Consider the following 11,942-nt stretch of genomic DNA (forward strand, 5'->3'; position numbering starts at 1 on the left):
ACTGTTACTTGGAAAGACGGGTCGACCCTGAGGGGTACCCGCGCGAGCTTAATTGCGAGTGATGTGGAGTCGGGTTGACCTGGAGGGTGCCCGCGAGATAATTACGAGGCGTGGCCGGGCATTCTTAGCCCTTGCCGCAAGTCCTCGAGACGGGGCGACGGGGTCACATCTTTCGTGAGTCTCTGCTTGTTACCGCGCGTTCCTAATCCACTACGATTTGGATATTTGATCCGAGGGGCCTCTGGCCTGATAGCACTAACCATCACGTGGGCATAGTATGGGCGTTCTGCGTCGTATACATCAGCCGAAGCTTAATAGACGTCAGCGACTGAGTGGCGCGCGCCGGGTTGGACTGCGTAAGTGCCTGCCTTGTTGAAGGAGGTAGCTAGGTCTGCTCACCGGCCGCATACGCAACGTGCAGGAGTTTCCGAGGAGATGGCCCATGACCCCTGGGGGCATAGGTTTAGTCCGGCGTGCTGACCTCTCTGTTAAGTCTAGGTCGGGTTGCGGCGTATTGTTTGGCCAAGGCCGGGCATGACCCAGGAAAGTGTGTCCGGCCGGAGTTAAGCGAGCGTGGTGGGTAAGTTGGTGCACCCCTGCAGGGAAGAACTAATCTATGCATAGCCTGTCCTACGGTAACGGACACTTGGAGTTGTATCCCGATCGATACAACTAGAACTGGATACTTGTGATGAGAACTGGATGGTGATGAGGATTTGATTGTGATGATAACTGGATAGTATGGCTCTGGGATTGCTTTCTCGCAGGGAGTCGAGAAAGGATCTCTGGCCGAGGTTGATAACACTACTACCACTTTACTTTATGCTACTCTACTCCCTCCTGTTTGCTGCAAGATGGTGGTTTTCAGAAGATGCTAGTCTTCAGTAGGACTAGACCTTCTCTCTATTCTGGCATTTCTGCAGCCTAGTCCACATATACAGCCTTCCTTTGATAATGTTGCATATGTAGTGTAGATCCTTGCTTGCGAGTACTTTGGATGAGTACTCACGGTTGCTTTGCTCCCCCTTTTCCCCCTTCTTTCTTCTTTCTGGTTGTTGCAACCAGATGGTGGAGTCCAGGAGCCAGATGCCACCTTTGACGACTGCTGCTACCCCGAGGGTGCCTACTACCACGTGACGGACGCCAATGACCAGGAGTAGTTAGGAGGCTCCCAGGCAGGAGGCCTTGCCTTTTCGATCGTAGATGCTTTTGTGCTAGCCTTCTTAAGGCAAACTTGTCTAACTCATGTATGTACTCAGATATTGTTGCTTCCGCTGACTCTTGTGTATTCGAGCTTATGTATTCGAGCCCTCGAGGCCCCTGGCTTGTAATATAAAGCTTGTACTTTTTTTTAATTTGTGTCTAGAGTTGTGTTGTGATATCTTCCCGTGAGTCCTTGATCTTGATCGTACACATTTGCGTGTATGATTAGTGTACGATTGAATCGGGGGCGTCACAAGTTGGTATCAGAGCCGACTGCCTGTAGGTAGCCCCCTTTCCAACTCCTTGGCCGAAGTTGAGTCTAGTCACTGAAAACTTTTACTAACATTGGCTCTGTGGCTTACGGGCCCACGTCGCCATTGGGTGGTATTAGCATCTTTTACTCCTCGTCTATACTCTAGGACTCTGAACTCTCTTCTACTCGGGTTAAACGAATTTACTAACATTAGGATCCCGTGACCACATTCACCCCGAAGTTGGATGAAGCCATAGTTATTCCTTAGAATAGCCTTTTGAGTAGTGCACACCCTGTCGTGTTGACTACGGAGTGGAATCCATCGTACCTCCTTCATTATGCATGTTTTCATCATGAATGATCCTTATCTTTGCAAATGCTCAATGCTGAACTACCCCTGTTACATGTTAGCAGGATGGTTAGACCCGCTGGTCGTGGCTGTGGTGCCAACGACCCACCACCGCCTGAATTCTTTACTGGAATGAGGCAACAGTTTGAGTTAACTCGCCAGTTCATGGAAGGAATGATGGCTCAGTTTCCTCGTCCGAACATGAATCAACATCCAACCCGAGTAACTCTGCAGGACTTCATGCGCCTCAACCCAACTATCTACCGCAGCTCAACTCAACCCCTTGATGCTGATGACTGGCTCCGCGACATCACATATGAAATGGAGTCTGCTAGTGTTGCCCCTGCCAGCTATGTCACCTTCGCATCTTTCTTTCTGAAGGGTCCTGCTGCTCAATGGTGGGACAGCCACAGGCGTACCCTACCTGCTGGAACGGTCATTACTTGGCCGGATTTCCAAGCTGCCTTCCGTGCCCGTTTCATTCCTCAGGGAACCATGGACAGGAAGAAGCGAGAGTTCCGCAACCTCAACCAAGGCAACAAGACTGTAGATGCTTATCAACGGGAATTTCTGGACTTGTCACGTTATGCTGAAGAAGACATTGCAACTGATGCTCGTAAGCAAGAGAAGTTTCATGATGGACTTCACCCTGATATCAAGCTAGCATTGCTCGTTCATGACTTTGCCGACTTCGCCACCTTGGTGAACAAGGCTATTCAGGTTGAGACTGGTCTTCAGGAACACCAGGGATCCCTCAGGCGTAGCCGTGACGCTGGCCCATCTTCGGGCCCGTCAGCGCAGAAGCGTCGGATATGGATTCCCCACAGCATGTATCGTCCAACTGCACCTGCACCAAGACAGTCCTATGTTGCACCTCGTCTGCCTCCTCAACCACAGAGGCTGCCCCTTCGGGCTGTACCACCCCAAGCTTCTGCTCCCAATCCCAATGATGGTCTGTGCTTCAAGTGTGGCCTTCCAGGTCACCGCTCCAGGAAATGCCCTCAGAATCAGAATCAGCTGGGTCTGTCTTCAACTGACCATAACAATCAACCCCATAACAACAATGCCAGACCTTATGGTCGTGGTCAGGCTAATCATGTTGATCTGAATGAAGCTCAAGACCAGCCTGCCACTGTGATGGGTACTCTCCTTGTTAATTCAGTACTAGCTTCTGTTTTGTTTGATTCAGGAGCATCACATTCATTCATGTCAGAAAATTTTGCTTACGCACATGACATTCGATGCGAGCCCATGAACACTCCGATAGTGGTACGCACCCCTGCGGGCCGATGTCAAACTACCATGATTGGTCGCGACGTTCCTGTTGAAATTGAAGGGTTGGAATTCCTTGTTTCTCCCATTATTCTGGAGTCTTCCAATATTGACCTCATTCTGGGAATGGAATGGTTGAAAGCGCATACTGCCTCTATCGTTTGCGCTACCAAGGTCGTTCACCTCCTACATCCTTCAGATGAGATTGTAACCTACCATGCTCAGCTTGTTCAAAACGCTGAAGCACGACTTTATGCTTTGAATGCGTTGAACGCGGCACCTCTTGAGGGAATTGAAAAGATTCCAGTCGTTCGCGACTTCCAAGACGTATTTCCAGAAGAACTTCCAGGAATACCCCCTGCCCGGGCTGTCGAGTTCGTCATCGACTTGAAACCAGGCACTGTTCCTATTGCAAAACGACCCTACAAGATGCCACCTCATGAACTCCTTGAGCTTAAGGAAGAAATCGACAAATCTCTTCACAAGGGTTTCATTCGTCCAAGTTCCTCTGCTTGGGGAGCACCTTCTCTCTTCGTCAAGAAGAAGGACGGTACGAACCGTTTGGTCCAAGACTATCGTCCTATCAACCAAGCTACAATTCAAAACAAATATCCCCTTCCTCGGATCAATGATCTGTATGATCAACTGGCTGGTTCATCGATATTCTCTAAACTCGACTTGAGGTTGGGTTACCACCAGATCCGTGTTCGTGAAGAGGATATTCCAAAGACCGCATTTGTGACTCGTTATGGTTCTTACGAGTACACCGTCATGTCATTTGGTTTAACCAATGCTCCAGCTACATTCTCTCGTCTGATGAACTATATATTCATGGATTACCTCGACAAGTTCGTCGTAGTCTATCTGGATGATATACTGGTATATTCGAAGAATAAAGAAGAACATGCTGAACATCTTCGTCTTGTTCTGGAGAAGCTTCGAGAGCATCAACTTTATGCCAAGTATTCCAAGTGTGAATTCTGGTTACCCGAAGTCACCTACCTTGGTCATGTTATCTCCAAGGATGGTATTGCCGTCAACCCAGAGCGCGTTCAGGCTATTCTTGACTGGACCCCTCCGAAGACTGTCAAGCAAGTCAGAAGCTTTCTCGGACTGGCCAGCTATTGTCGCCGCTTTGTCGAGAACTTCTCCAAGATCGCCAAGCCACTGACTAATCTGCTTCACAAAGGCGTTAAGTTCGATTGGACAGACAAATGTCAGGAAAGTTTCCAGGCACTCAAGGACAAACTGACTTCTGCCCCAGTGCTTGCTCCCCCTGATTCTCGCAAGGACTTTGTCATCTATTGCGACGCTTCACGTCAAGGATTAGGCTGCGTCCTAATGCAAGAGCGCAGAGTGATTGCCTATGCCTCCCGTCAAGTGCGTCCTCACGAAGAGAACTACCCAGTTCATGACCTCGAGCTTGCTGCGGTTATCTTTGCACTGAAACTATGGCGACAATACCTTCTCGGTAATCGTTGTGAGATCTTCACCGATCATCAGAGTCTGAAATACCTGTTTACTCAGCCAGATCTGAACCTCCGTCAGCAGCGATGGATGGAAGCTATTGCTGACTACAACTGCGGTATATCTTATACACCTGGCAAGGCTAATGTAATGGCCGATGCCCTAAGCCGAAAGTCTTATTGCAATAATCACCAGGTCTACAAAGCTCAACCCCGCCTTTATGAAGAGCTATGCAAGCTGAACCTTCAACTAGTTCCACAGGGTTCTCTGAATAACCTTGTTTTGGAACCAACTCTTCTGAAAGCAATCAAGTCTGCTCAAGCCAAAGATGCTCATGTTGATCTGATGAAAAAGGATCTTGCCTTAGAGAAATCCAGAGATTTCTCACTTGGTGAAGATGGAACCTTATACTTCAGAGATCGCATTGTCGTACCCCGGTTCGAGCTTATGACAGAGAAGGTGATGAAAGAAGCGCATGACACCCCTCTCTCTATTCATCCGGGAAGTACCAAGATGTATCTTGACATCCGTCAGAAGTACTGGTGGTCTAAGATGAAGCAAGACATTGCTCGATATATTGAAGAATGTGACGTTTGTCGTCGCGTCAAAGCAGAACATCAGAAACCGGCTGGACTTCTACAACCGCTTCCGATTCCTGAATGGAAGTGGGATAAGATTCAAATGGACTTCGTCACTGGCCTTCCCAAGTCTCAGAAAGGTAACGATGCTATCTTTGTCGTCATCGACCAATTCTCGAAGGTTGCTCACTTTCTGCCAGTCAAGGAGACTATCACTGCTAGTCAATTGGCAACCTTGTATATCTCCCGAATTGTGTCACTCCACGGCATTCCGAAGGAGATCAGTTCAGACCGCGGCAGTATTTTCACTTCTAAGTTCTGGGATAGTTTCCAAGAGGCAATGGGAACTCATATTACCTGGAGCACTGCTTATCATCCCCAATCCCAAGGCCAAGTCGAGCGAGTCAATCAAATTCTTGAAGACATGCTTCGAGCTTGTGTTATTTCTTTCGGCAAGAAGTGGGAAGAATCTCTCCCTTATGCGGAGTTCTCTTATAACAACAGCTATCAAGCCAGCTTGAAGATGGCACCCTTTGAAGTGCTTTATGGACGTAAGTGCCGAACCCCTCTGAATTGGTCAGAAACTGGGGAACGAGCACTCATTGGTCCGGACATTATTCAACAAGCTGAAGAGCAGGTTCGCATTGTCCGGGATAATCTCAAGGCGGCCCAATCCCGCCAGAAGAGCAACTATGACCGGAAACACTGGGGTTCAACTTATCAACCTGGTGAACAAGCTTATCTGCGTGTCACTCCTTTGAGAGGCACTCATCGGTTCGGAGTCAAGGGCAAGCTAGCTCCGCGCTACATTGGTCCCTTCCGTATTCTCGCCCGTCGTGGACTGGTGGCTTATCAATTGGAGTTGCCACCTCAGTTCTCTCACGTCCATGACGTCTTCCATGTGTCGCAACTTCGTCGATGCTTCAAGGATCCGGAACGTGAAGTGGATCCGGAATTGATTGAAGTTCAAGATGATCTCACTTACAAAGAGCATCCGATCTGCATTCTTGAAGAAGCTGAACGTCGAACCCGCCAGAAGGTTACCAAGTTCCTCAAGGTGCAATGGTCGAATCATACTAAAGAGGAAGCCACTTGGGAACGCGAAGATAACCTCCGGGCTGAATACCCCGACCTGTTCCCTTCTACCTCTTAATTCTCGGGACGAGAATTTCTTTTAGAGGAGGAGAGTTGTAACACCCCGGTGTAATGATGCTACAGTAACCCCTGGGGTTAAGTTAATCTTTTTGCTAAACATGTGCCTGATCATTATTGTCTCATGTTCTTTCACATTACAGTTGAATTCAAATTCAAATTTTGTGTGAAATTCAAAATGCTCAGACATGAAAACAAAAATGTTCATCATGTGCCAAATAATCCACAACTAATATTGGTGGTGAACCAACATTTTTGCAAAAGGTTTAAGTGGCCTAAGCTACTTAAAGCAATGGCCTAAGCAATAAATTAAATGCCTTTTTAATTTATAAAATTGGCATTCTTTTTCTAAAGTCTCACAATATTTTCGTGGCAGTGCAATATACTTCTTTGAAATTTATTTTGTCCAATGGCATAATTTTTTGCAAAGTCTTTATTGGCTAAAAGAAAAAGAAAAGAAAATGCAAAAGCTGTTTACAAAAAAGGAAAGGAAAACCCCCCTGCCCCTGGGCCTAAGGCCGCAGAGACAGGCCCAGCTGGCCATCGGCCCACCCCAGCCGGCCCACTCCCCCTTTCCTGTCGCTCTCCCCCTCCTCCTGTTCCTCCGACCGGGCGAGGCAGAGCGCGCCCGTCCCCGCCGGACCCGCCTCGCCGGCGTCGCCCGAGCGAGGGGATAAGGCTTGCGCCTCCTCGCCTCCTCGATCCCCGCCTCCACTTGCACCACCCACTCCGCCTGCTCCTCCTCTCCCTCTCTGTCTCGCTCGCCCGCCTCACCCGAGCACCATCGCCGTCGTCCCACCTCGCATCACCGCGGCGACCGCTCCCCTCGTGCTCCTCCGCCGTAACCAGCCGCTCCTTTGCGCTCCGCTACGTCGACTACGGCCACGAACGCGAGCTGGCAAGCCCCGCAACACCGGATCCCCGTCTTCTTCTTCCCCGGGTCGTCGGACGCCGCTGTCGTCGATTCGGCCTTCCCCTGCGCTCCTAACCTGTCGAGGGCCTTTCTTGCGCCGCGCGGTGAGCCCCTCATCCTCTCCCCTCACTCCCCTGGCCTCTGGTGATCCCGTCGCCACAGCGCCCGCCATGGCCGAGCTCGGTTCCGCCGTGCAGCTAGTCGCCGTCGCTGTAGTCATTGCCAAGGCCGGGCAAGCACGGCAACGTGCTCAGGGCGCCTCCCTAGTGCCGCCCGAGCCTCTAGCTCGCCACCTCGTGCCCTCTGGCCGCGTACCGCACCTCGGCCGAATTCCGGCGCCGCCACGGTCGACGCCGCCGTCGACTCCGTCCGCTTCAGACCGCGTGAGTGCCGTAGATCGACGCGGATCATTTCCCTCGTTCGAACGCGCTAGGCCGCGCGCCAAATGGTCGCCTGAGGCCGTTTTCCGGCGAGATCCGCGGCGCGCCGCCGCGTTTAGCGTCGCCGGCGTTGAGCCGCCGGCCACCACCGACGTGGCACACCTGGGGCCACCCCCAGGGTCGCTGCCAGCGGGCCCTATGGCCCTCAGTTGACCGGGTTGACCCAGTCAACTGCTGACTGGGCAGCCCAGTACCACTGACGTGTAGGCCCCACCACATAATTAAGCTAATTAAAATGGTTTTATAACTAAAAGTAATTAGTTTAGCTAATTAGTCACTGACATGTGGGGCCTAACTGCTAATTAACACCCTGTTAATTTAATATAACTCACTGTTAGCCCTTTGTCTATGACATGTGGGTCAGCACGTCATGCTGACGTCATTTTATCTTTTCTATTATTTTAAATAATTCCAGAGAATGGTTTAATCTTTAAAAATTCATAGAAAATAAACCGTAACTCGGATGAAAATGTTTTCTATATGAAAGTTGCTCAGAAAAATCCAACGAATCCGAATATGCGGTCCGTTCATCTGTCACATGCCCCTAGCATGCTGAACATGGAACTTTCCCCCTCCGGTCATCTGTCTGACACAGGTCCGAAGCCGGGAACACCTTCCCGGTTGAATTCCCCCTTCACCTATAACGTCTAGGACCGCGTTAGAGCACGCTTAGCGCTACGTATCGTCATGTCATGCTTAGTGTTACCTCTGTTTGCTATGTATTTCCTGTTTCTTCCCCCTCTTCTCTCCGGTAGACCCCGAGGCTGCTGATGCCCCGGCGATCGACTACGTCGTCGACAACGACCCCTCCTTGCCAGAGCAACCAGGCAAGCGCCCCCTTTGATCATCCCGATATCGCCCATTCCATTCTCTCATGCTTGCATCAGATTTTGCTATTGTTATTGTTTGCTCCTATTCTGATGCATAGCCTTCTTTTGTAACCTGCTTAATGTTACCTTACCGGCTTATCCTAAACTGCTTAGTATAGGTTGGTTAGTGATCCATCAGTGACCCCCACCTTGTCCTTGTTGCCCCTGCTTCATCATTGAAGACCCGATCAACGGGATCGAAGACCAGGCCCCGACACCGCACATCACTTTCCCCTTAGTTGCTCGACACTACTGGGATACTATCAAGTGCCGAGGGTGAGACCTTAACAACACTTCTGATGTTAACCCTGTAGTGTAGCTATTCGGTCATGGTTATCAGGGTGATTTCCTCTTTAACCACTTCCGATACGACTCTGTCGTGCAACCCCTCAAGTGTGAACCTCGGGGGTGATTCCTCTTACGTTCACCTTGATGATTACATCGAGTGGAATTCACCGGGGGTGATTCCTCGGGTTTTCCCCTTAATGTTTGGACACACGGATACTTGGACTTTACCACTGTTACTTGGAAAGACGGGTCGACCCTGAGGGGTACCCGCGCGAGCTTAATTGCGAGTGATGTGGAGTCGGGTTGACCTGGAGGGTGCCCGCGAGATAATTACGAGGCGTGGCCGGGCATTCCTAGCCCTTGCCGCAAGTCCTCGAGACGGGGCAACGGGGTCACATCTTTCGTGAGTCTCTGCTTGTTACCGCGCGTTCCTAATCCACTACGATTTGGATATTTGATCCGAGGGGCCTCTGGCCTGATAGCACTAACCATCACGTGGGCATAGTATGGGCGTTCTGCGTCGTATACATCAGCCGAAGCTTAATAGACGTCAGCGACTGAGTGGCGCGCGCCGGGTTGGACTGCGCAAGCGCCTGCCTTGTTGAAGGAGGTAGCTAGGTCTGCTCACCGGCCGCGTACGCAACATGCAGGAGTTTCCGAGGAGATGGCCCATGACCCCTGGGGGCATAGGTTTAGTCCGGCGTGCTGACCTCTCTTTTAAGTCTAGGTCGGGTTGCGGCGTATTGTTTGGCCGAGGCCGGGCATGACCCAGGAAAGTGTGTCCGGCCGGAGTTAAGCGAGCATGGTGGGTAAGTTGGTGCACCCCTGCAGGGAAGAACTAATCTATGCATAGCCTGTCCTACGGTAACGGACACTTGGAGTTGTATCCCGATCGATACAACTAGAACTGGATACTTGTGATGAGAACTGGATGGTGATGAGTATTGGATTGTGATGGTAACTGGATAGTATGGCTCTGGGATTGCTTTCTCAGGGAGTCGAGAAAGGATCTCTGGCCGAGGTTGATAACACTACTACCACTTTACTTTATGCTACTCTACTCCCTCCTGTTTGCTGCAAGATGGTGGTTTTCAGAAGATGCTAGTCTTCGATAGGACTAGACCTTCTCTCTATTCTGGCATTTCTACAGCCCAGTCCACATATACAGCCTTCCTTTGATAATGTTGCATATGTAGTGTAGATCCTTGCTTGCGAGTACTTTGGATGAGTACTCACGGTTGCTTTGCTCCCCCTTTTCCCCCTTCTTTCTTCTTTCTGGTTGTTGCAACCAGATGGTGGAGTCCAGGAGCCAGATGCCACCTTTGACGACTGCTGCTACCCCGAGGGTGCCTACTACCACGTGACGGACGCCAATGACCAGGAGTAGTTAGGAGGCTCCCAGGCAGGAGGCCTTGCCTTTTCGATCGTAGATGCTTTTGTGCTAGCCTTCTTAAGGTAAACTTGTCTAACTCATGTCTGTACTCAGATATTGTTGCTTCCGCTGACTCTTGTGTATTCGAGCTTATGTATTCGAGCCCTCGAGGCCCCTGGCTTGTAATATAAAGCTTGTACTTTTTTTTAATTTGTGTCTAGAGTTGTGTTGTGATATCTTCCCGTGAGTCCTTGATCTTGATCGTACACATTTGCGTGTATGATTAGTGTACGATTGAATCGGGGGCGTCACAATACATGAGCTATTCGAGCATACAAAGAAGAATTTCATTTGAAGGTTTAGAGTTTGGCACATACAAATTTACTTGGAACAACAGGTAGATACCGCATATAGGAAGGTATGGTGGACTCATATGGAATAATTTTTGGGGTTTATGGAAGTGGATGCACAAGCGGTATTCCCGCTTAGTACAAGTGAAGGCTAGAAAGAGATTGGAAAGCGACCAGCTAGAGAGCGGCAACAGTCATGAACGTGCATTAAAATTAATCAACACTGAGTGCAAGCATGAGTAGGATATAATTCACCATGAACATAAATATCATGGAGGCTATGTTGATTTTGTTTCAACTACATGCGTGAACATGTGCCAACTCAAGCCACTCGAATCGTTCAAAGGAGGATACCACCCTATCATACCACATCACAACCATTTTAATAGCATGTTGGCACGCAAGGTAAACCATTATAAACTCCTAGCTAATTAAGCATGACATGAGCAACTATAATCTCTAATTGTCATTGCAAACATGTTTCATTCATAATAGGCTGAATCAGGAATGATGAACTAATCATATTTACAAAAACAAGATAGGTCGAGTTCATACCAACTTCTCTCATCTCAATCAGTCCATCATATATCATCATTATTGCCTTTTACTTGCATGACCGAACGGTGTGGATAATAATAATAGTGCACGTGCATTGGACTAAGCTGGAATCTGCAAGCATTCAATACATAGGAGAAGACAAGGTGATATGGGCTCTTTGTTAGATCAACAATAATGCATATGAAAGCCACTCAACATTTTCATCATGGCCTTCTCCTCTCGACCCCAAAGAAAAAGAAAGGAAATAAAACTATTTACACGAGAAAGCTCCCAACAAGCAAAAGAAGAGCGAGAAATCTTTTTGGGTTTTCTTTTTAATTACTACTACTACAGGCATGGAAAGTAAACTAGCTAAAAGCTACAACTATTTTTTTTGGTTTTCTTAAGGTTTTTCAAACAAACAAGAAGAATGCTGGAAAAGAAAATAGACTAGCATGTATAGTACAATGAAAAAGTATGAGCACCGACAACTGCTATGAGTGTGTGAACATGAATGTAATGTCAGTGAGAGATACGTACTCCTCCAAGCTTAGACTTTTGGCCTAAGCTGGTTTATCACCATGGTTGGCCTGGTGGATATCCAAAATTGTAGCTGGGGTCGTACTGAGATGCAGCAGCCACTGCCTGACGAGCTGCAGCTTGGAGGCGAGTTGCCTCCGTCCTCCTCTCGTACTCATTCGCCTCCTCCCTGGTTATAACATATCTCCCTTTTGCCTGAAAGTCAAAGAAAGTAGGAGCAGGGAGAGCAACATGGATGGTGCGCCGTTTGTCAAAGATTAGTCGGTACTGGAGGAACTGATTGTTCCTCTCAACAAACTGATGGCGAACCATGGCATTATAATCTAGGTAAGCAGGAGGCAACTCAATATCATTTCCAC

This window comes from Triticum aestivum, chromosome 5A (assembly GCF_018294505.1).
Source record: "Triticum aestivum cultivar Chinese Spring chromosome 5A, IWGSC CS RefSeq v2.1, whole genome shotgun sequence".
Taxonomy (NCBI): Eukaryota; Viridiplantae; Streptophyta; class Magnoliopsida; order Poales; family Poaceae; genus Triticum; species Triticum aestivum.